Source organism: Rhinolophus ferrumequinum, chromosome X (assembly GCF_004115265.2).
Source record: "Rhinolophus ferrumequinum isolate MPI-CBG mRhiFer1 chromosome X, mRhiFer1_v1.p, whole genome shotgun sequence".
Classification (NCBI taxonomy): Eukaryota; Metazoa; Chordata; class Mammalia; order Chiroptera; family Rhinolophidae; genus Rhinolophus; species Rhinolophus ferrumequinum.
In genome coordinates, this window is record NC_046284.1 from 48,002,846 (window position 1) to 48,024,885 (window position 22,040).

Consider the following 22,040-nt stretch of genomic DNA (forward strand, 5'->3'; position numbering starts at 1 on the left):
GTCTTTATTTTTTAAATTAAAGTTTATTGGGGTGACAGTTGTTAGTAAAGTTACATAGATTTCAGGTGTACAATTCTGTAATACATCATCTATACTGAAGCTTAGAAAAGGGGACTAACATGACCGAGATCACCCAGTGATAAGTGACAGAGCATCAGAACTACTAGTCAGGTCTCCTGATTATCAAGCCAATATTTTTTTCATGACATAATGTTGGACAGATCCTGGATTAGCCCCTAAATACATAATTTTTAATTTGAATAACCTTGTTGTGGTTATTTTTATTTTGGTTATTTTTACTTGACAACCTTGTTTGATATCCTCATTTATTTAACTATCCTTTCATTTATTTATGTTGGGTTTGCAAATCAGCGTCATTCCCTGGCCTTGGACGTTGGATATCGGAGGTACACTTGTAGGTTCATTGAATTCATAAGATTATGACAGTGTGGGTAGAGATCTGGGGGAAGAGGAAAAAGAAGTGGCATCATTAGTTGGTGCTAAAAGGATGTGGAGAGTTCAGATGCTATCTCAAAGAGTATTTTGGTAAGCTCTCCAGCATCACCAAGGTAACAAAAGAGGGCCTGAGGTTGGCTGCCTGGCAACCAGAACACTACGACCTCGCGCTCAGTGCTGCCCTTTTCCAACATCTTTCCTTTTTAAGGCTGCTCTTGATGATTTCATTAACTAAATTGCCTCAATATACAAGGATGGATCCACATAGTTTATAATACCACCCCCCACCACCTCGTTGGAATCAAGGATGTTACTATGTCACCTTTCTATCAAATGTCGAATATGTTTTATTTGTTGGATGTGCATAAACAAAAGTCTCTTAACACAGGCTCACCATAACAGTAGTTCTGGACTCCTCAGTGTGTCAAACGAATGCTCATATTTGCCCCCATGCTTTTGGTTATCCTGAGCACATATTAGATGCATAATGAATGATTGATTCATGCTATTTCCCTCCTTCCCTTATGTCCATTCAAATTCTGCTATTTTTCATAAAGGTCTCAGTGTGTTAGCTTTTCTTTTGAGTCTCTCTCTCTCTATACACACACACACACACACACACACACACACACACACACACACACACACACATATATATCTGTAAGGGATTGGATTTTAGATTTGAACATTTTCAATTTATTAGATCTCTGTTTCCCTGATTATTAGAAAAAGGGTGACTTCCAGAAAATTCCCAGGATTCCACAGATTAATTTATTTCCACTCATCTTAATGTGTCATCCTAATATGATGTATTTAGCATGCTTCAATGTTTATATTCCTCCTCTCAAGAATTTCTGTTTGTTGAAATATATGGCTAAAATTTGATGACATTTTGGGAATCTGAAAACCAGTATGTAAACTGGGTTGCTTTATCTGAAATAAAGCTGAGCCAGAAAGTTGGTCCCCAATGAGCTATTTATCTAAAGATGACAGTGTTGGAGAAAGATAAATACTATATAATCTCAATTATATGTGGAATCTAAATAACAAAACAAACAAACAAAACAGAAACAGACTCATAGACACAGAGAACAAACTGATGGTTGCAAAAGGGGTTTGGGGTTGGGGAGCTGGGTGAAAAAGGTGAAGGGTTAAGAAATACAAATTTGTGGGGGCGGGGGCTTCTGGTCAAGATGGTGCAGTAGGTAAACACTGTGCTTACCTTCTCTCACAACCACATCAAAATTACAATTAAATTACAAAACAACCATCATTGATAATTGCCTGAAATCTTGCTAAACCAAAGCCCTACAACTAAGGACACGCAGAAGAAGCCACCTCAAGAGTGGTAGGATGGATAGAAATGGGGAACAGGGTGGTTCCACACTCACATGTGACCATTAAAAATTGGGAGGGATATCTCGTTGTGGAGGATCCCCTGGAGGAACAAGGAGTCCCAGCCCGTCTTCAACCTGGGGTTCCAGTGCTGGGGAGAGAAGTCCCCATAATTTCTGGTTGTGAAAACCAGCAGAGATTATGGCTGAGTGAGACGGAGGGTGGTTGCAGTCCTACGTGCTCCTCTTAAAGCGACCAAGCCAAACTTACTCACCAGTGGAATTACTAGCTCTGAGCTCCAGCATTAGGGCAGCAATAGGAGAGGCAGCAGGGACATATGGTGGGGAATTGAGTTATCTGGCTTCAGGACGGGGACTGGAGGGGCAGCTTTCTCCTGGACGGAGAAGCTGGCAGACACCGTTGTTTTTTGTTGACCCCCTCCTCCCCTCCCAGTGTGCAGAGGCAGGCAACTGCCATATCTGAGTCTCCATCAAGCTAGCTAAGGCCATTCATTTGCCATGCCCTGGTGATTCTCAGATACCACCCTGCCCAACTTTCAGACACACCCAAGCCACTTCCAGTGACATTTTCGTAGAAACTGCCTGGCTCATGCTGCAGAATTTCCTAAGGTCTCTCAAAGGTTCATGGAACCCAGACAGGCAGCATCTGGCTTGAGCATGTACCATACTTCTAGCTGAGCAACCCTAAGCTCAGGGTTGGCCCTAAACCAACAGCCCTAAACCAACAGCCAGCCTTGGTTTGAGGCTTGGCCTCTCAAGGCACTTCCAAGCATGGTATGGGCAGCAGCCATCTGCAGATTGCTTTGTGGCTCCTGCTGGGTGGCTCTGGGTGAGACATGGACTGTGGCTGAACTTGACATGCACTGGGTCCCCTCCCAGGTGGCCCTAGGGCTGGTGCATCCAGTGGTCAGCTTCCAAACGAGCTGGAGCATCACCGAGTTGCTTCTAAGCACAATACACCCAAGGGGTGGATTGGGCAGGCACCAGAGCCCTGCTGAGGCAGATCCTGCTCTGTAGGGTCAGTTCCTGCACCACAGCTCCTCAACTGTAGTCATGGCTAGGCCTCACAACCAAGGAGCCCAAGGGTCAATATTTCCCATTAATGTGCAAATAGCAACCAAGGCTCAACTACAAGAGGGGGGCACATACAACCCACACAAGAGACACAGCTGGTGTGCATGGCTCAGGTGACCAGGAAGACTGTGCCACTGGGCCCCACAACACACCTACTACATAAGGCCACTCTACTAAGACTGGGAGACAACACAGCCCTACCTAACACACAGAAACAAACACAGGAAACAGCCAAAATGGGGAGACAAATAAACATGTCCCAATTGACAGAACAGAGCTCCAGAAAAAGAACCAAATAAAATTGAGGCAAGCAATCTATCACATGCAGAGTTCCAAACACTGGCTATAAGGATGCTCAATGATCTCAGGGATAACTTTTACAAAGAGATAGGAAACAAAAATGGAGGTAGAAAACATAAAAAAGAACCAGTCAGAAATAAAAAATACAATAACGGAAATGAAGAATACATTACAGGGAATCAACAGTAGATTAGATGAAGCAGAGGATCGAATAAGCAATTTAGAAGATAAAGTATCAGAAAACACCCAATGAGAACAGCAAAAACAAAAAAAGAATCCAAAAAAATGAAGAGAGTTTAAGGGGCCTCTGGGATAACATCCAGCGTACCAACATTCACATTGTACGGATACCAGAAGGATAAGAGAGAGAGCAAGGAATTGAAAACCTATTTAAAGAAATAATGACAGAATACTTCCCTAACTTGGCAAAGGAAATAGATACACAAGCCCAGAAAGTGCAGAGAGTCACAAACAAGATGAATTCAAAGGGGCCCACACCAAGACACATCATAATTAAAATGCCAAAGTTTAAAGACAAAGAGAGAATCTTAAAAGCAGCATGATAAAAGCCATTAATTACCTACAAGGGAGCTCCCATAAACTCTCAGCTGATTTCTCGACAGAAACTTTGCAGACCAGAGGGGACTGGTAGGAAATATTCAAAAAGGTTACTCTACCCAGCAAAGCTGCCATTTAAAATCAAAGGACAGATAAAGAGTTTTCCAGCAAGACGAAGCTAAAGGAGTTAATCACCACCAAATCAGTATCTCAGAGGGACTTCTTTAAGACAAAATTTTAAAAATAAATAAATAAATAAATAAATAAATAAATAAATAAAATGAGTGATAAAATGGCAATAACTACATACCTATCAACAATTACTTTAAATGGATTAAATGTGTCAATCAAAAGATAGGAGGACTGAATGTCAACTATAATTTAATATATATGTAGTTAGGATGTGGAGTACAGCATAAGGAATAGAGTCAGTGGAACTGTAACAGCTATATACGATATCAGACGGGTAGTAGATTGGGGGAGGGGGTTATTATCACTTTGTGAGGGGTATAAATGTCCAACTATTACGTTGTTTTGTACACCCGAAACTAATTTTAAAAATATTTTTAAAAAGATAGGAGGGCTGAATGGATAAGAAAACAAGACCCTTACATATACTACCTATTAGAGACTCACTTCACATTGAAAGACACACACAGACTGGAAGAAAGGGATGGAGACAGGTGTTTCATGGAAATAGAAACAAACAAACAAGAACAATAACAAAATGCTGGGGTAGTAATGCTTATACCATACAAAACAGATTTTGAAAACAAAGACTATAACAAGAGACAAAGAAGGACTTAGTAATCCCACTTCTGGATATTTACCCAAAGAAACCCCAAACACTACTTCAAGTTACATCCATATTTTCATTGCAGCATTATTTACAATAGCCAAGATCTGAAGGCAACCTGGGTGTCCCTGAATGGATGAATGGATAAAGAAGAGGTGGTACATACATACAATGGAATATTACCCAGCCATAGAAAAGAATGAAATTTTGCCATCTCCAACAACATGGATGGACCTATAGGGTACTGTGCTGAGTGTAGTAATTTATACAGTGAAAAACAAATGTCATATGATTTCACTTATAAGTGGAATCTAAAGAACAAAATAAACAAACAAATGAAACAGAAACAAACTCATAGATACAGAGAACATTTTGATGGTTACCAGATGGGAGGGGGTTGGGATGCATGGATGAAACAGGGGAAGGGATAAAGACATGAATTGGGTATTACAGAGTAGTCATGGGGATGTAAGGTATAACATAAGGAATATAGTCAATAATATTGTAAAAACTATGTATGGTGTCATATGGGTACTAGATGTATCGGAGTGATAGGTAGTAGGGGTTGGGTGCAGTGTGAAAAAGGTGAAGGGATTAAGAAACACAAATTTGTAGTTACAAAATAGTCTTAGGGATGTAATGTATAGGGAATATAATCAATAATATAGTAATAAGTATGTATAGTGCCGGTGGGTACTAGTCAGGGGGATCATTTTGTACATTACATAAATGTTTAACCACTATGCTGTACACCTTAAACTAATATAAAACAATTTTGAATGTCAAACTCTAACTGAAAAATTTTAAAAAGGGGGGAAGGTAAACAAGAATAAGAGTTCAAAGTTCCAGGTATAAAACAAATAATTCTTAGGGATGTAATATACAGCATAGGAAATATAGTCAATGATATTGTGATAGCGTGGTACAGTGTCAGATCATTGCTGGACTTATCATTGTGATCATTTCTTTAGCATAGGGAATGTAATCAATAATGTGGTAATAACTCTATAGTGCCAGGTGGGTGCCGTTGACTAACTATGATGTAATATTGTATGTTAGCTGTATTTTAATCAAATTATTTTTAAAAAGTACAAATTGGTAGTTACAACAGAGTCACGTGGATGTAAAGTACAGCATAGAGAATATAGTCCGTAATATTGCAACAACTATGTACTGCGTTGGTGCAAAAGTAATTGCGATTTAAAAAAGGTTAAAAAATAATTGCAAAAACCGCAATTACTTTTGCACCAACCTAATATAGTGCCAGGGGTGTACTAGAATGATTGGGGGGTATCACTGCATAAGTTATATAAATATCTAAGCAGTACGTTGTACATCTGAAACTAATATAAGATAATACTGAATGTCAAGTGTAACTGAAAAATAATTAAAAAATGAAATATACATAACTGCAAAAATAAAGATTACTGTTTATTTTTAAAATAACAGTTTTATTGGAATGTAATTCACAGAACATATACTTGTAATTCACTAATTTAAAGTGGAGAATTCAATTGTGTTTAGTATACTCAGAGTCGTGCAGTCATGTCCAGAATCTAATTTTAGAACATTTTATCATCCCATAAAGAAACCCTATACATATTAGCAGCCATTCCCAATTCCAACTCCTTGCTCCAGACACTGGCAACCATTAATATACTTTCTGTCACTACAGATTTACCTATTCTAGACGTTTCATATAAATGGAAACATGCATTGTGTCTGGCTTCTTTCACTTAGCATAATGGTTTCAAGGTTCATCCATGTTGTAGCATATTTCATTATTTGTTTTTGCTGAATAATATTTCATTTTATGGTTATATCACATTCTGCTCATCGTTTCATCAACTGATGGACATTTGGATTATTTCTACTTTTCACTATTATAAATAAGGCTGCTATGAATATTAATATATGAGATTTTGTATGGACGTGTTTTCAGATATTTTTAATAGACATCTAGGACAGAAATTGCTGGCTCCTGTAGCAAATCAATGTTTAACTTTTTTTTTTTTAAGATTTTATTCGGGAAGGGGAACAGGACTTTTTTTTATTGGGGAACAGTGTGTACTTCCAGGACTGTTTTCCAAGTCAAGTTGTTGTCCCCTTTCAGTCTTAGTTGCAGGGGGCGCAGCCCACCCTCCCCTGTGGGAGTCAAAGAATCAAACCGGCAACCTTGTGGTTGAGAGCCCACTAGTGCATGTGGGAATCCAAACGGCAGGCTTCGGAGTTGTGAGCACGGAGCTCCAACCGCCTGAGCCACCGGGCCAACACAATGTTTAACTTTTTAAGGGACTGGCAAACTTCCTTTCAAAGTGTTACGCAATTTTACATCCCCACCGGCAATATATAAGACTTTCAATTTTTCCACATCTTTGCCAACATTTGCTGTTGCCCATCTTTATTTATTGTAGTCATCCTAGTAGGTGTGAAGTAGTTCTACCGTGGTTTTGATTTGCATTTCTGTAATGACCAGTGATTTTGATCATCTTTTAATGTGCTTATTGGTCATTTTTATATTTTCTTTGGAGAAAATGTCAATTCAGATCTTTTGCTTATTTTTAAGTATATTTATCTTTCTATTTTTTAATCATAAGAGGTCTACAATGTAAGTGATATGTTGTAGATACAAATCCCTTATCAGATATATGACTTGCAAACATTTTCTCTGATTCTGGGTTGTCTTTCCTTTCTTGATAGTGTCTTTCACAGAATAAAAATTTTCAATTTATATATATACTGGAGGTGCCAAGGAAATGTATACACGTGACTTGTATTCATCTTTTGTTATTGGTATATATTGAGTATTTCAATTTTAAAACAGTTTTGTCCTTTTTTAAAATGTGTATACTTTTTTTTCGCACCCTCTGTATATATATTTTTTCTCTTGCATGTTCTTTTGGTGTCACATCTTTGAAACCATTGCCTAATCCAAGATCAGTAAGGTTTACATCTATGTTTTTAATGAAAAGTTTTATAGTTTCACTGTTCGATTTCGAGTTAATATTTTTATGTGGTGTGAGGTAGATGTGCAACTTCATTGTTTGTCTTGTGGGTCTAGATGTTCCACCACCATTTGTTGAAAAGACTTCTTTCCCTATTCAATTGTCTTACCACTCTTGTCAATAAATCAATGGACCATAATTTTAAGGGTTTATTTCTGGACTTAAAATAATATTTCACTGATTTATAGGTCTAGCTTATGCCAGTGCCACACAGTCTAGATAGCTCTAGCTCTGTAGTAAGTTTTGAAATTAGGAAGTGTGAATGCTCCACCTTTGCTTTTCTTTTTCAAGATTGTTTAAACTATTCTGGGTTCCTTGCATTTTCACTTAAATTTTAGAATCAGCTTATCAATTCCTGCCAAAATGGCAGCTGGAATTTTGAATTGCAGATGGTAGTTCATTTATTTAGTTTTTCCAGCTTTATTTAGATATAATTGACATATAGCATTGTTTAAATTTCGGTGTACAATGTGGTGATTTGATACACAAATGCATTGCAATTTTTTTGTTGATGTTGTTTTGGTGAGATCATTTAAGATTTTCTCTTTTAAGTAACTTTCAAATATTCAATACAGTATTATTAACTATAATCACATGCTGAACATTACATCCTCAGTACTTATTCCTCTGATAACTGGAAGTTTGTTGCTTTTCACCAATATCTCCTTATATACCCCACTCCACAGCCTCTGACAACCACCAATCTATTCTCTGCTCTATGAATTTGGCTTTTGTAGATTCCATGTATAAGTGAGATCATACAGTATTTGTCCTTATCTGTCTAACTTTTTTTACTTAGCGTAATGCCCTCAAGGTTCATCTATGTTGTCATAAATGGTGGGATTTCCTCCTTTTTATGGCTGAATTATATATATACACACACACACACACACACACACACACACACACACACAGAGGGTGCCAAAAAATGTATACACATTTTAAGAAGGGAAAAAAAAAACTGTATTAATTGTAATAATATATACTATTAACAACAGATGAATACAAGTCACGTTTGACTTCTGCAGTTACAAGAGGTGCTCGAAGTGGTTGCCATCAGTAACCAGACATTTTTGATTACAGTGAACTACTGCTTGAGCATAGATACCATCTCTTAAAATGTGTATACATTTTTTGGCACTCCTGTGTTTGTGTGTGTGTTTGTGTGTGTGTTTGTGTGTGTGTGTGTGTATTGCATATATATTTACAGTTTATTTATCCATTCAGCTGTTGATGGACATTTATGTTGTTTCCAAGTCTTGATTGTTGTCAATAATGCTCCAGTGAACATGGGATAGCAGTTATCCCTTCAAGATCCTGTTTTCCTTTTCTTCAGGTAAGTACCCAGAAGTGGGATTGCTGGATCATAAAGTAGTTCTATTTTTAATTTTTGAGGAAACTCCATGCTGTTTTCCATAGTGCTGTAACAATTTACATTCCCACCAACAGTATATGATGACTCCCTCTTCTCCACGTCCTAATCAGCATTTATTGTCTTTTTGATAATAGCCATTCTAACAGGCATAAGGTGGATCTCCTTGTGGATTTTTATTTGCATTTCCCTGATGGTTAGTGATTGTTGAGCACTTTTTCATGAACTTTTTGGGTATTTGTATGTCTCCTTTGGAAAAAAGTATCTATGTGTATTCAGGTTATTTGCCCACTTTTTAATGGATTTTTTTTGTTGTTGCTGTTAAGTTATATGAGTTTCTTATATTTTTTGGATATTAACCCTTATAAAATACTACATGGTTTGTAAATATTTTCTCCCATGCCATAGGTTGCCTTTTTACTTATTTTTTGATCATTTATTTTGCTGTGCAGAAGTTTTTAGTTTGATGTTGTCCCACTTGTTGATCTTTGAGTTTGTTGCTTGTGAGTTTGGTGCCGTATCCAAAAAAACAATTGCCAAGATCAATATCAAGAAGCTTTCTTCCTATGATTTCTCCTAAGGAGGTTTATATTTTTAGGTCTTACATTTAAGTTCTTAATTGATTTTATTTAATTTTTGTCAGTGGTGTAACATAAGGATCTAATTTCATCTTTTGCATATAAATATCTAGATTTCCTAACACCATTTATTGAAGAGACTATCCTTTCCCCATTGAGTATTTTTGGCTCCTTTGTCAAATATTAACTGACCTTATATACTTGGGTTTATTTCTGGGCTTCATGGGTATCAGTTGTAATGTCGCCTCTTTTATTTGTAATTTTATTTATTTGACTCTTCTCTCTTTTTTAAAATTTGGTCTACCTAAGTACTAGCCAATTTTGTTTATCTTTTTAAAAAATAGCTCTTAGTTTTGTTGATCTTTTCTATTGTTTGTCTATTCTCTATTTTATTTATTTCTGTTCTAATCTCTGTTATTTCTTTTCTTCTGCTAACTTTAGGCTTAGTTTGTTCTTCTAGTTCCTTGAAGTGTAAAGCTAGTTGTTTTTGTTTGTTTGTTTGCTTGCTTGTTTTAATTTGGAATCTTTCTTTATCCTTAATGTAAATGATTATCACCATAAAATTTACACGTAGAACTCCTTTTGCTGTGTCCCATAAGTTTTGGTGTGTTATATTTCCATTTTCTTTTGTTGCAAGATATTTTTTCCCTTTTGATATCTTCTTTGATACATTGGTTGTTCATAAGTTTGTTCTTTAATTTTTTATGTATTTGTGAATTTTCCAATTTTCCTCCTTTTATTGATTTCTAGTTTCATACCATTGTGTTAGGAAAACATAGTTGGTATGGTTTTAGTCTTAAGTTTTTAAGATTTTATTTGTAATCTAACACATGATTTATCGTGGAGAAATTTCCATGAGTGCTTGAGAAAATATGTATTATGCTGCTGTTGAATGGAATGTTCTATGTATGTTTATTAGGTACATTAGTCTAAAATATAGTTCAATCCAATGTTTCCTTATTGATTTGTAAATGCTCTGTCTTTAACTTTTGACAATTTGATTATAATGTGTTTCAGTGAAGACCTCTTTATATTCAACCTATTTTAGGTTTTTGGGCCTAATGAATCTGCTTTTCATTAAAGTTTAAATCACCTTAATTGGTATGCATAAAATAAAATAGCTCCAAAATGCATTAAATGAATACTGACAGAGCTCTAAACATAAATACAGAGGGTGCCAAAAAATGGTACACACTTTTTAAGAGAGGAAAAATTGTATTGAAATTGTAATACTCAATATGTATCGAGAACAAAAGATGAGTACAAGTTACGTTTGACTTCTGCAATTACAAGAGGTGCTCAAAGTGGTTACCATCAGCGTGATTTTAATACAGTTTTTTTTCCTTTCTTAAAATGTGTATACAACTTTTTGGCACCCTCTGTAGATAAATCTTCAAGTATGTTTGAAGACTTTAGCACACCTCCTACAATAACTGATAAAATCAGCAGATGAGAAAAAAAAAAGTATGGGTATAGGAGAATGAACAATAAGATTAAAAAATATGTCCTAGCATACAATATTGTGTGCAATAAATGTAAAATGCACACTGCTTTCAAATGCACATGGACTATTTATCAAAATTGACCATATGTTGGGCCACACAGCAAGTCTCTACAATTTCAAATGGCTGGAATCAGAGTATGTTCTCTGACCACAGTGGAATTAAGATAGAAAGCAATAAAAAAAAAATGATAATAGAAATCTCCAAATGTTGAAAAGTTAAGCAATATATTTCTAGATAACCAAAGTACAAAGAAGGACTCAAAATGGAAATTATAAAATACTTTAAACTAAATTATAATAAAAATATGACACTGCACCTTGTCCAGCGCATCTAAAGTAGTGCTTAGAGAGAGCTTTAAAGCCTTTTCTATATATATTAGAAAAGAAGAAAGCCTAAAAATCAACAATATAAACACCTACCTCAAGAAAGTTAAAAAATAGCAAATTAAACTACAAGAAAAGGAGAAGGAGGAAAACGGTAAGACCAGAAATCAAAGAAATAGAAAACAGGCAACTTAGAAGATCAACAAAGCTGAAAGTTGGTTCTTTGAAAGGACTAATGAAATTGATAAATCTGTAGCAATTCCAATAATAAAAACAGAGAAAGTATAAATTATAAGTATCAGTAACAAAAACGAACATCAATACAGAATCTATTAATATAAATACTGAAAGATAATGAGAAGATATTAATGAACAATAAATTTTTTTAATTTGGGAGGTGAACACACAATGTGATATGTAGATGATGTATTATAGAATGAACAACAAATTTTATAATTCGTATGAAATGCACAAATGATGTAAAAATGACAACTTACCAAAACTGATTTCACGAAGGTATATAAAATCCCAATAGTCTTATGCATATTAAATAAAGTGGAATTTCTTCACAGTGAGTTCTCCCTAATATTTCAGGAAAAAAATAACACCAAGTCTTACTCGAACTCATCCAGAAATTAGAGAAAGAAGGAATGACATATTTACCTACTTGTTTTATGAGGCCTTTATAAACTTAATACCAAAACCTATCAAGGACATTATAAGAAAGGAATACCATAGACCGAATCTCTTGTGAACTTTGCAAAAATCTTATGAAAAATATCAGCAATATAAATCTGGGGATTATAAGGATAATACATCTCAACAAAGTTGGATTTATTCTAGGAATGGAAGAATGGTTTAACATTCAAAAAGGGATAATAAAATTAATTACATTAAAAGAAAAGTAGAATATATGATCACCACAATAGAGATATAAAAAGTCTGATAAAATTCAACACTTATTCATGTGAAAAACTCTTAGAAAACTAGGAATTGAAGGAAAATTTCTTAATGTGTTAAAGGGTTTAAACAAACATACAACACATGGCATATTAATGGTGGAATATCAAAAGATTTCCTTTTGAGATCAGGAATGAGATTTGGTTGTCTGTATTGCCATTTCTAATCACCCTTCTACTGGATATGCTAGACAATAAATTAATGTAAAAGAGAAACGGATCTCATGAAGATTGCTAAGGAAGAAATAAGTGTTTCATTATTTACAGGTAACAGTTGTGTGTTCAAATATTCCCAAAATATTTACAAATAAGTTATTAGAATTAATAAATAAATTTAGCAAGTTTGCTAGATATATGACCAGTATATATATTTGGTCAGGGTTCTCCAGAGAAACAGAGCCAGTAGGATTTATACAGGAAGAGATTTCTTATAAGGAATTGGCTCATGCAGTTAGGGAGGTTGAGAAGTTCCATGGTCTGCCATCTGCAGAATAGAGACTCAGAAAAGCCGATGGTGTAATTCAGTCTGAGTCCAGCGAAGGCAGGAGAAGATTGATGTTCCAGCTCAAGTAATCAGGCAGGCAAGAAGGCCTGAATTCTACCTTCTTCTCCCTTTTTGCTTTATTCAGTCGGGCCTTCAACAGATTGGATGATGCCAACCCACATTAGGGAGGGCAAACTGCTTTATTGGTCCACCTATCCAAAAGCTAATTTCATCCAGAATCACGCTCACTGAGAGACACAGAAATAATGTTTATCCAAATATCTGGCAACCCTATAATACAGTCCACTTGACACGTAAAGTTAACCATCACGGTAGACAAAAATGGTTTGTATTTACATATATTAGCAAAAAAATAAAATAAAATGAAAGTACCATTTGCATTAGTTTCCAAAATCATCCAATATCAAAGATTAAAATTAACAAAAGATGTGCAAGACAAAGAAAACATTGAGAGAAATCAACATTGACTTAAATAAAAAGATAATTCTACACCGGTTATAAATTGGAAGACTCTCCATTTTAAAGATGTTAATTTTCCCTGACTTGATTCAAAGAAATAATTCCAGTAGGCTTATTTTTTATGGAAGTTAACAAATGGATTATAAATTTTTTACATAGAATTATAAATGGTAACAACAGTATGGAAAATATTGTAGAAAAACAGAGTTTAATGATTTACATAAATCAAGATATTTTACCAAGTGATACTAATTAAATCCATTCTCTATTGTTGCAAATATACAAAAGTAGAACAATAGAAGAGTCCAAAAAGAGATCTACACATATACTGTCATTCAGCTTATGACAAAGAATCCATAGCAATGGAGTGTCAGAAAAAATGGTCCTTTTGATAAGTGATTTGGATCAATTCATTGTGTTACCAAATAGATCCAAATTATCATTTGCATTTATTTCAAACTATATACAAAATTACATCCGGATAGATTATATATTAAAAGTGAAAGGTGAAACAAACAAAAGCTATTGAAGATAGCATAAGATAATGTCTTAATAACCTTGATATAGTTAAGAATTGCTTTAAATGGGCACATAAAGCACTGACCCTAAAAAAGAAAAAAAAAATTCTACTTCATTGAAATTAAGACGTTATTAAGAAAATGAAAAGGCATGTTGCAGAATGGGAGAAAATATTTGCAATACTTACATCTGAGAAGAACATATTCAGAATAAATACAGAACTGCAAATCAATAAGGAAACAACTACCAAATTAGTTTTTTAAATGACAAATCTTGACCAGCTCCATCAAAAATAGGATACCCAAATGGTCAATAATACAATAAAAAAGTGCTTAATTCTGTTAGTTACCAAGTAAATGCAAATTGAAATCATAATCAGATAATATTCCACAAGCATCGAGAATTCTAAAATTAAAAAAAAAAGACATTGGGACTCTAATACACTGCTGGCAGGAGTGTAAACTGATACAATTATTTGGGAAGACTGATGGGCTGTATAGATTACAGCTTACTACATTCCTTAGTAATTCCAGTCAGATCTATAAGTACAATAGAAATGCCAAAAGAAATGTATGAGGATGTTCATACCAACATTATCTGTAATGGTCAAAATTAATAAATAACCCAAATGTCTATCAACAATAGAGTGAACAAATTATGTTATATTCATACAAATAGTAGCAGCAATGGAAATGATTGGAGAGCTATTAGAAACAGCACGGATGCATTTCACAAATATAATATTGAGCAAAAGAAGCTAGATACAAATGAATATGCATGTATCATTCCATTTACATGAAGTTCAAAAATAGGCAAAACTCATGCATGGTGATAAGAGTTAGAATAGTGGTTTACATCATGGAGCTAATGACTGAAAGGGACATTGGGGAGGCTCTGGGGTGCAGGTGATGTTTCATATCTTGGTCTGGGTGTTGGTTCCATGGGTGTACTTATTTTGTAAACAAAAATATCAAGCTGTACATCTAATCAAAAATACCAAGCACTTTACTGTATGTATTTTATATCTCAATAAAAAATATTTACACAAAAATCTAACATACAGAACTGGAATGGATGTGTGGAAATAGGAACTCTTGTATGTTTCTATTGAAATTTTGATTGCCATTATCCTTTTTGAACATTAAAAATTATATTTATGGAAATTTCAAATATGCCTATCATTGACCAAACAATTCCACTTCTGGGAATCTATCTATGGTAGTCAGTAGCATTGTTTGCCTAATATTTCTGGTTTCCACACTAGATGTGTGATTGTATTATTCTCACCTTTCATGGATTTAGGCTTTTCCATTGACTGGTTTTGGCCAATGAAATTTGGAAGTGACATTACCACGAACAAAATAGAAATGACCAATGGTTGGGCAAAAACAACTTCCTTCCCCCCAAAAAATCTCATTAGCAATTAAGTAAACTCAAATAATGATAATGCAATTTTATTTTTCACCTATTTGGATTTACAAATCAGAAAAAGAAAGACCGAACCCAATGTCAGCAACGGGGCAAGGAACTTGACACTGTTGTTCTCATGTCCCAGGTCACAGAGCTAGGAAGTGGGGAAGCCCAATTCAAAACCCACATCTCTTTGTATTCACAGTAGGTGGGCCTGCTCTCATTATCATTCAGTACTCACTAATAGTCTACCATCTTTGTGGTAGAATCCTTGAAAGTATTACCTTCATGAGCCATGCTACAAATTGTGTCAGGAGCTACATTTCAAATCATTAATTCTCTCTCACTCTTCCTCCCAATTTGTGTTTGAAGAGTAGAAATTACAAATGTGTTGAAGCCAGAACTGCAGCTTGCATTACTAGTTGGCAATAAATAAGATTCTGAACCACCAGTCAACTAAACCACCATGTCTATAATGTAGTCTTTTTGGATTCAGGGACAGTTCCTCTACCATGAGTGAAAAATAAGGAGAGTGGTGTTCAACACAATGGGGTCATTTTTGAATGTCATTTTTTCCCCCACAAAAAGAATCATTTAACCATGCTACTCTTGAATTTGCTTCTTTTTTCTTTTAATTTATTGGGGTGACAATTGTTAGTAAAATTACATAGATTTCCAGGTGTACAATTCTGTATTACATCATCTATAAATCCCATTGTGTGTTCACCACCCAGAGTCAGTTATCCTTCCATCACCATATATTTGATCCCCCTTACCCTCATCTGCCACCCTCCACCCCCCTTACCCTCTGGTAACCACTAAACTATTGTCTGTGTCTATGAGTTTTTGTTTCTCATTTGTTTGTCTTGTTCTCTTGTTGTTTTTGGTATATAAACCACATATCAGTGAAATCATATGGTTCTCTGCTTTTTCTGTCTGACTTATTTCGCTTAGCATTATACTCTCAAGGTCCATCCATGTTGTCACAAATGGTCCTATATCATCTTTTCTTACCGCCGAATAGTATTCCATTGTGTATATATACCACAACTTCTTTATCCATTCATCTATGGAAGGACATTTTGGTTGTTTCCATGTCTTGGCCAACGTAAACAAAGCTGCAATGAACATTGGAGCACACGTGTCTTTATGTGTAGATGTTTTCAGATTTTTTGGGTAGATACCCAGGAGAGGGATTGCTGGGTCATATGGTAATTCTGTTCGTAATTTTTTTGAGGAACCTCCACACTGCCTTCCATAACGGCTGCACGAGTCTGCATTTCCACCAACAGTGTATGAGAGTTCCTTTTTCTCCACAGCCTCTCCAACACTTTTTACTATTTGTTTTGTTGATGATAGCCATTCTGACTGGCGTGAGGTGATATCTCATTGTGGTTTTCATTTGCATTTCTCTGATGATTAGTGATGTTGAGCATTTTTTCCTATGTCTATGTGCCATTAGTATGTCCTCTTTGGAGAAATGTCTCTTCAGGGAATTTGCTTCTTTTATATAATTTAATAACTCTCCATATCATTTCACACAGTTCAACTTCAATTATTTTATCAGGCAACTTTAGTATTCCATTGCATGTATGTGTGTATGTATATAGATAATATAATTCATACAGTACCATGACCGTTAAGAAAAGAAATTTCATATCTTTTCTCTCTCTTTCTTCCTTGTCCTCTCTCTTTACTTCTGTCCTCCCCTCCACAGTCTCTCTTTTCTCTCCTTGGAAAGCATAGAAATACTGATAAGTAGCAACTACTGACCAGAGCTAGTCATCTACATAGGTAGATGACAAGGAAAACACGCTCAGTGTAGTCAGGCAAGTAGTGACCAAAGATATATAGGCTGCACTACTCAGCCATAGAAAATTCCATTCTTAACTAAAGACAAGGTTTTCTATGTGCGTTTATGTGTGAGAGGATATGATGTGTCTAATACAATGAGATATATCATTTTCAGTTCCTTTTCCTCTATTATAATACTGAGACCTGAAATAGAGACGATAAGAGAAACACACTCCCACCAGTCAAATGACTCTTTTTTTATTTCTTTTTTTAATGTTTAATATGTTTAATCATCAGGGAAGTCAGATTAAAACTACAATGTGATATCTATCCCCATTAAAACGGCTAAAATTAAAAAAATATTTTTATTAAAAATATAACTAACATACAATATTATGTAGTACTTTACTCACCAGCCCCATGGAAAAAAGTTCTATCCTCACCTAAAGATAAGGCTCTGTGTGTGTGTGTGTGTGTGTGTGTGTGTGTGTGTGTTAACGTTTAGGTTTATAAACTTCAACAATTCTATTCTGTTTGTTGTGGGTTGAATTGTATCCCCCAAAATGATATGATGAAGTCCTAATCCCTGTTACCTGTGAATGTGACCTTATGTGGGAATAGGTTTTTTGCAGCTGTAATCAAGTTAAAATGAGATCATACTGGATTGGGATAGGCCTTAATCCAATATGACTTCTGTCCTTATAAGGAGAATAAAAGAGATGCAGAGACAGAGAAAGAGAAGAGAATGCCATAGGAAGACACAGATGCAAAGGGAGGAAATCATGTGAAGACAGAGGCAGAAACTGGAGTGATGCCTTTATAAGCGAAGGAATGCCAAGAATTGCCAGTAACCACCAGAAGCTTGAAGAGGCAAGGAAACGCTCAAAAAGAGCATTACCCTATTGACACTTTGATTTCTAGCCTCCATAACTGTGAGAGAATAATTTTTTCTTGTTTTAAGCCACCTAGTTTGCGGTGTTTTGTTATGACAGCCCTACGAAACTAATATACTATTGATACATTTTAAAAATATTGGAAAGTAATTTTGAAAATGCTCCACAGAATATTTAACATCCTTCCATGCTCACACCGTTTATATCATTATTTTGCTAATCAGTTGCAGAAGGAATAATTCCTACATATCTTCAAATTTTAAATTTCATGTACTTTTCTGACTACAAACATAGCATATGTGTTAGATGAGCAAATAGTAGGGGAAATGAGTGAAATAAGTTTTAATTGACCTGTGACCCAACTCCTACGAGGCCCCTTTTCCAAGATATTATCTATACATAGTTTTGGTATATATTATTTCAGATATTTTTCCCGTCAGATTTGGTACCAAGAGAAATGTAACTCTCTCTCTCTCCCTCTGTCACTGTGAGTTGCATATGTTTTACTGACATAGTATATTAGCACAAGAATGTTTAATTAAGCATTGTCTATAATGGCAGAATACTGGAACCTAATTGAATGTCCACCAGTGGGTAGAAGCTTAAACCAATTGTGTATTCATGATAGGGCTATTTCTTAAGCTAGTAGAGAAAGAATGAGTTAAATCTATATTAATGACTTGGAGAGATATTCATGATATATTAAGTGAAATGCACACATACTTATATGCATACACTGAATATTGAGAAAAACATGTAATAATGCACAGTAGGTTATCTGGAGTTTTGGGGTGAGGAAGGAAAAGGTGGGCATGTATGTGAAAAAATATATATCTCATTACATCATTTCATTCCATTGTTTTCAGTGAACATACACTACTTTATAATTCTAGAAGAACATTAACCACATATTAAAAAAATATACAAATTTGAAAACCTTTCATTTAAATGGGTAATCAGTTGAAGAATATGCTGTCATTATCATTTATTATAAGCTTGAAACTTATAATAAACTTATTAGCTAAAAGTAGAAAAAAATAACATATTGCATAAACCCTGAGTAATTAGTGCCATGAACATAAAAATATGTTTAACTTATGACTCCTTTCACAGAAAAATCCCTATTTGTAATGTAGCTTCTTTCCTTAGAAGTGCCATAACATCATTCCAATAATATGAATTATGAAATTTTATTTATTCAAAAATCCTCATTGATTACAGGTAAAGGTTAGATAAAATTACTTAGGAAGTATAATACCATGTGCGTTATAAAAGGATTCTACAAAAAGCTTTTTTGAGAGGCTGGCTCTTCAGAGTCATTTACTTGCTCTTGCTATGCATTTCTTTTCCATATTTCTATTTCAGCATGTAATTTTGGAGCAGCTCCTGATTATAGTAAATGACTATTTTTCTACAAAATTTAAGACATTTTAGCAAATTGAAAAAGCCTCTGTCACATTAATTTTCTTCTTGTCAACATATTGCTACCATCATGCTCTTTACTCTAATTTATTGTGGAGACTATAACAATGTCAATATTTTCCCAGTCTGTTAAACACTGGTAAATTACTGAGAACTATAATAATGTGTATGTTGTAAGTGGTACTGCCATGATGTTCCTGAGATTATCTGTAGCAGACTTTACTGGTCATGATCACAGCTTAGTGGATAATAATGTCTTTATGCACCATGCATTATATAGAGTAATTAATTGAATGCTTTCTGTGTGCCAGGAACTGTGCTAAGCATTGCATGTGCTTAATATCATATAAAGTAAATAATTATCCAATTAGGTATTATTATTCGTACTTTAAACCAAGGCTCAAGGTTTAAGCCATTTGTCAGGTAGCAAGTAGCAAAACTAGGGCTTGAATTTAGGGTTTGTGACTCCAGGTATGTTCTTTATCCACAAGTCATACAACTTTCAATACTATCTGAGGTATAGAGGTATACATTACTAGACTTCAACAATGTCTGGTTCTCCTCCATTGTATGTGCATTGGAAGGATATATTTCCTAGCCCTCTTATAATTAGTCAGGGCCTTCTAACTAGTTCTTGCCAAGGGGCTATGAGCAGAAATGATGTATTTTGTTTCCGAGGTGAAACATTTAATTGTTAATGTTCAACTCTTTTGCCACCTCCTTTTTCTAGCTGCAGCAACTGAGGAGGACTTTGTGCTGAGATGCTAGAATTTAAGTTTGAAGAAGCCTGATTACTCACACACCAGGAATAGGGAAGATACTCTGGAGAGTTGTCTGAATCCACAATGCAATTTGTTCTAGTCAGAAGTATGCTTTTGTTGTGTCAAGCCACTGAGATTATAGGACTGTTTGTTACATAGCCTAGCTTAATTTATCCTGATTAATACCAAAACTGGTACTGAAAGTGGAATATCACCATAACAAAAATGTGAGATTTGACATTGGCTAAGTGGTTTTGCGGTAGGATTTTTCAGTGACAAAAGTTTGGTGAAACTTTAACTTACAATAGAACTAGTGAATATGATTAGGGGATTTGTAACTCTAAGAGAAGAGGTTGGAAAACAATGCTCATAGGAAAATATTTTAGGAGAAGAAGCTAGAAAACAAAATTTTAGTGCTATTCTTAGTCAAAGTAGTGTTTATTGATTGCTGGCTTTGATCGGTGTAGTAATGGTTCATTTTATGTGTCAACTTGATTGGGCTAAGGAATGACCAGATAGCTGGTAAAACATTATTTCTGGGTGTGTCTGTGAGGGAGTCTGTAGAAAAGATTAGCATTTGAATCAGTAGACTGAGTAAAGTAGATTGCCCTTACCAATGTGGGTGGGCATCAGTCAATCTGTTGAGGACCTGGATAGACCAAAATAGTGGAGAAAGGGCAATTTGTTTTCTCTGCTTGGGATGAGACACTCATTTTCTCCTGACCTTGGATATCAGCAATCCTGGTTCTTGGGCTTTTGGATTCAGACTGGGAAGTATGTCATCAATCCCCCACCCCCCCCCACACACACGCACTGATTCTTAGGCCTTCATACTAAGACTGAATTATACCACCAGCTTTCCTGGTTCTTCAGCTTGCAGATGGAAAATCAAGGAACTTCTTGGCCTCCATAACTGCATGAGCCAATTCCTACAATAAAACTACTTTTATGTATATTTATATAAGTCCTATTGGTCTGTTTCTCCGGAGAACCTTGATTAATGCAGAGCTCAGGAAAGAATTAGCTGGTTTGCAAATAGAAATAAAGGGGAATAGACAATATAAGAATTTCAGGCATTTTATGGTTGGAAAACTCAACTGGGTTTTAACCTCAAACTATAAAAATAATATTGAGAGAGCTTTGGAGGGATAAGAACCCATTAAGTGTTTCAACATATTAAAATTTATCAGGGGGAAGTTAGACTAATGGTGTGACACCCTATAAAACTTTTCAGTTAAATAAAATACTCAGGGCAAAGATTACCTTTTTAAAAATTTTTTAAATTAAATTTGTTGGGGTGACATTAGTTAGGAAAATTATATAGGTTTCAAGTGTACAATTCTATAATACATCATCTACATGTTGCATTGTCCATTCACCATGCAGATTACCTTAATGATATGGTCTTTCCACAGAAAACGGACAACCTCAGTTAATCCACATTAAAGAAAGAGGAAGATACAGGGGCAATAAAGAAAGAAAAACAAGCTATAGCAAATCTGAGAACTATGCCTGCAAAAGAAGTATGGGTGTGGTTATTGGCACATGTTGCTGGCTGAAACCAAGCCTGTTATGAGACAATCAAACCGTTAAACAAACAATAAGCCTGAACTAAGAAAGTCTATAAAAATACCAATCCTTGGCTCAGTAGGATTAAAATTATCTAGGCCCTGACCACTGCATTGTACACCTGAAGCTGAAGCTGAATAATATCGAATATCAGCTATAATTTAATATATATATAGTCACAGGATGTGGAGTATAGCATAGGGAATAGAGTCAATGGAATTGTAACAGCTATATACGATGTCAGAGAGGTAGTAGTTTGGGGGAGGGGAGTTATCACTTTGTGAGGGCTGTAAATGTCTAATTATTATACTGTTTTGTACACCTAAAACTAATAAAAAAATTAAAAAATATTTAAACCATCAGACTCCTTTTAGGTTATAAGCCATAAAATAGTCCTTAGGCCACCAAAATTCTATAGACAAGAAGC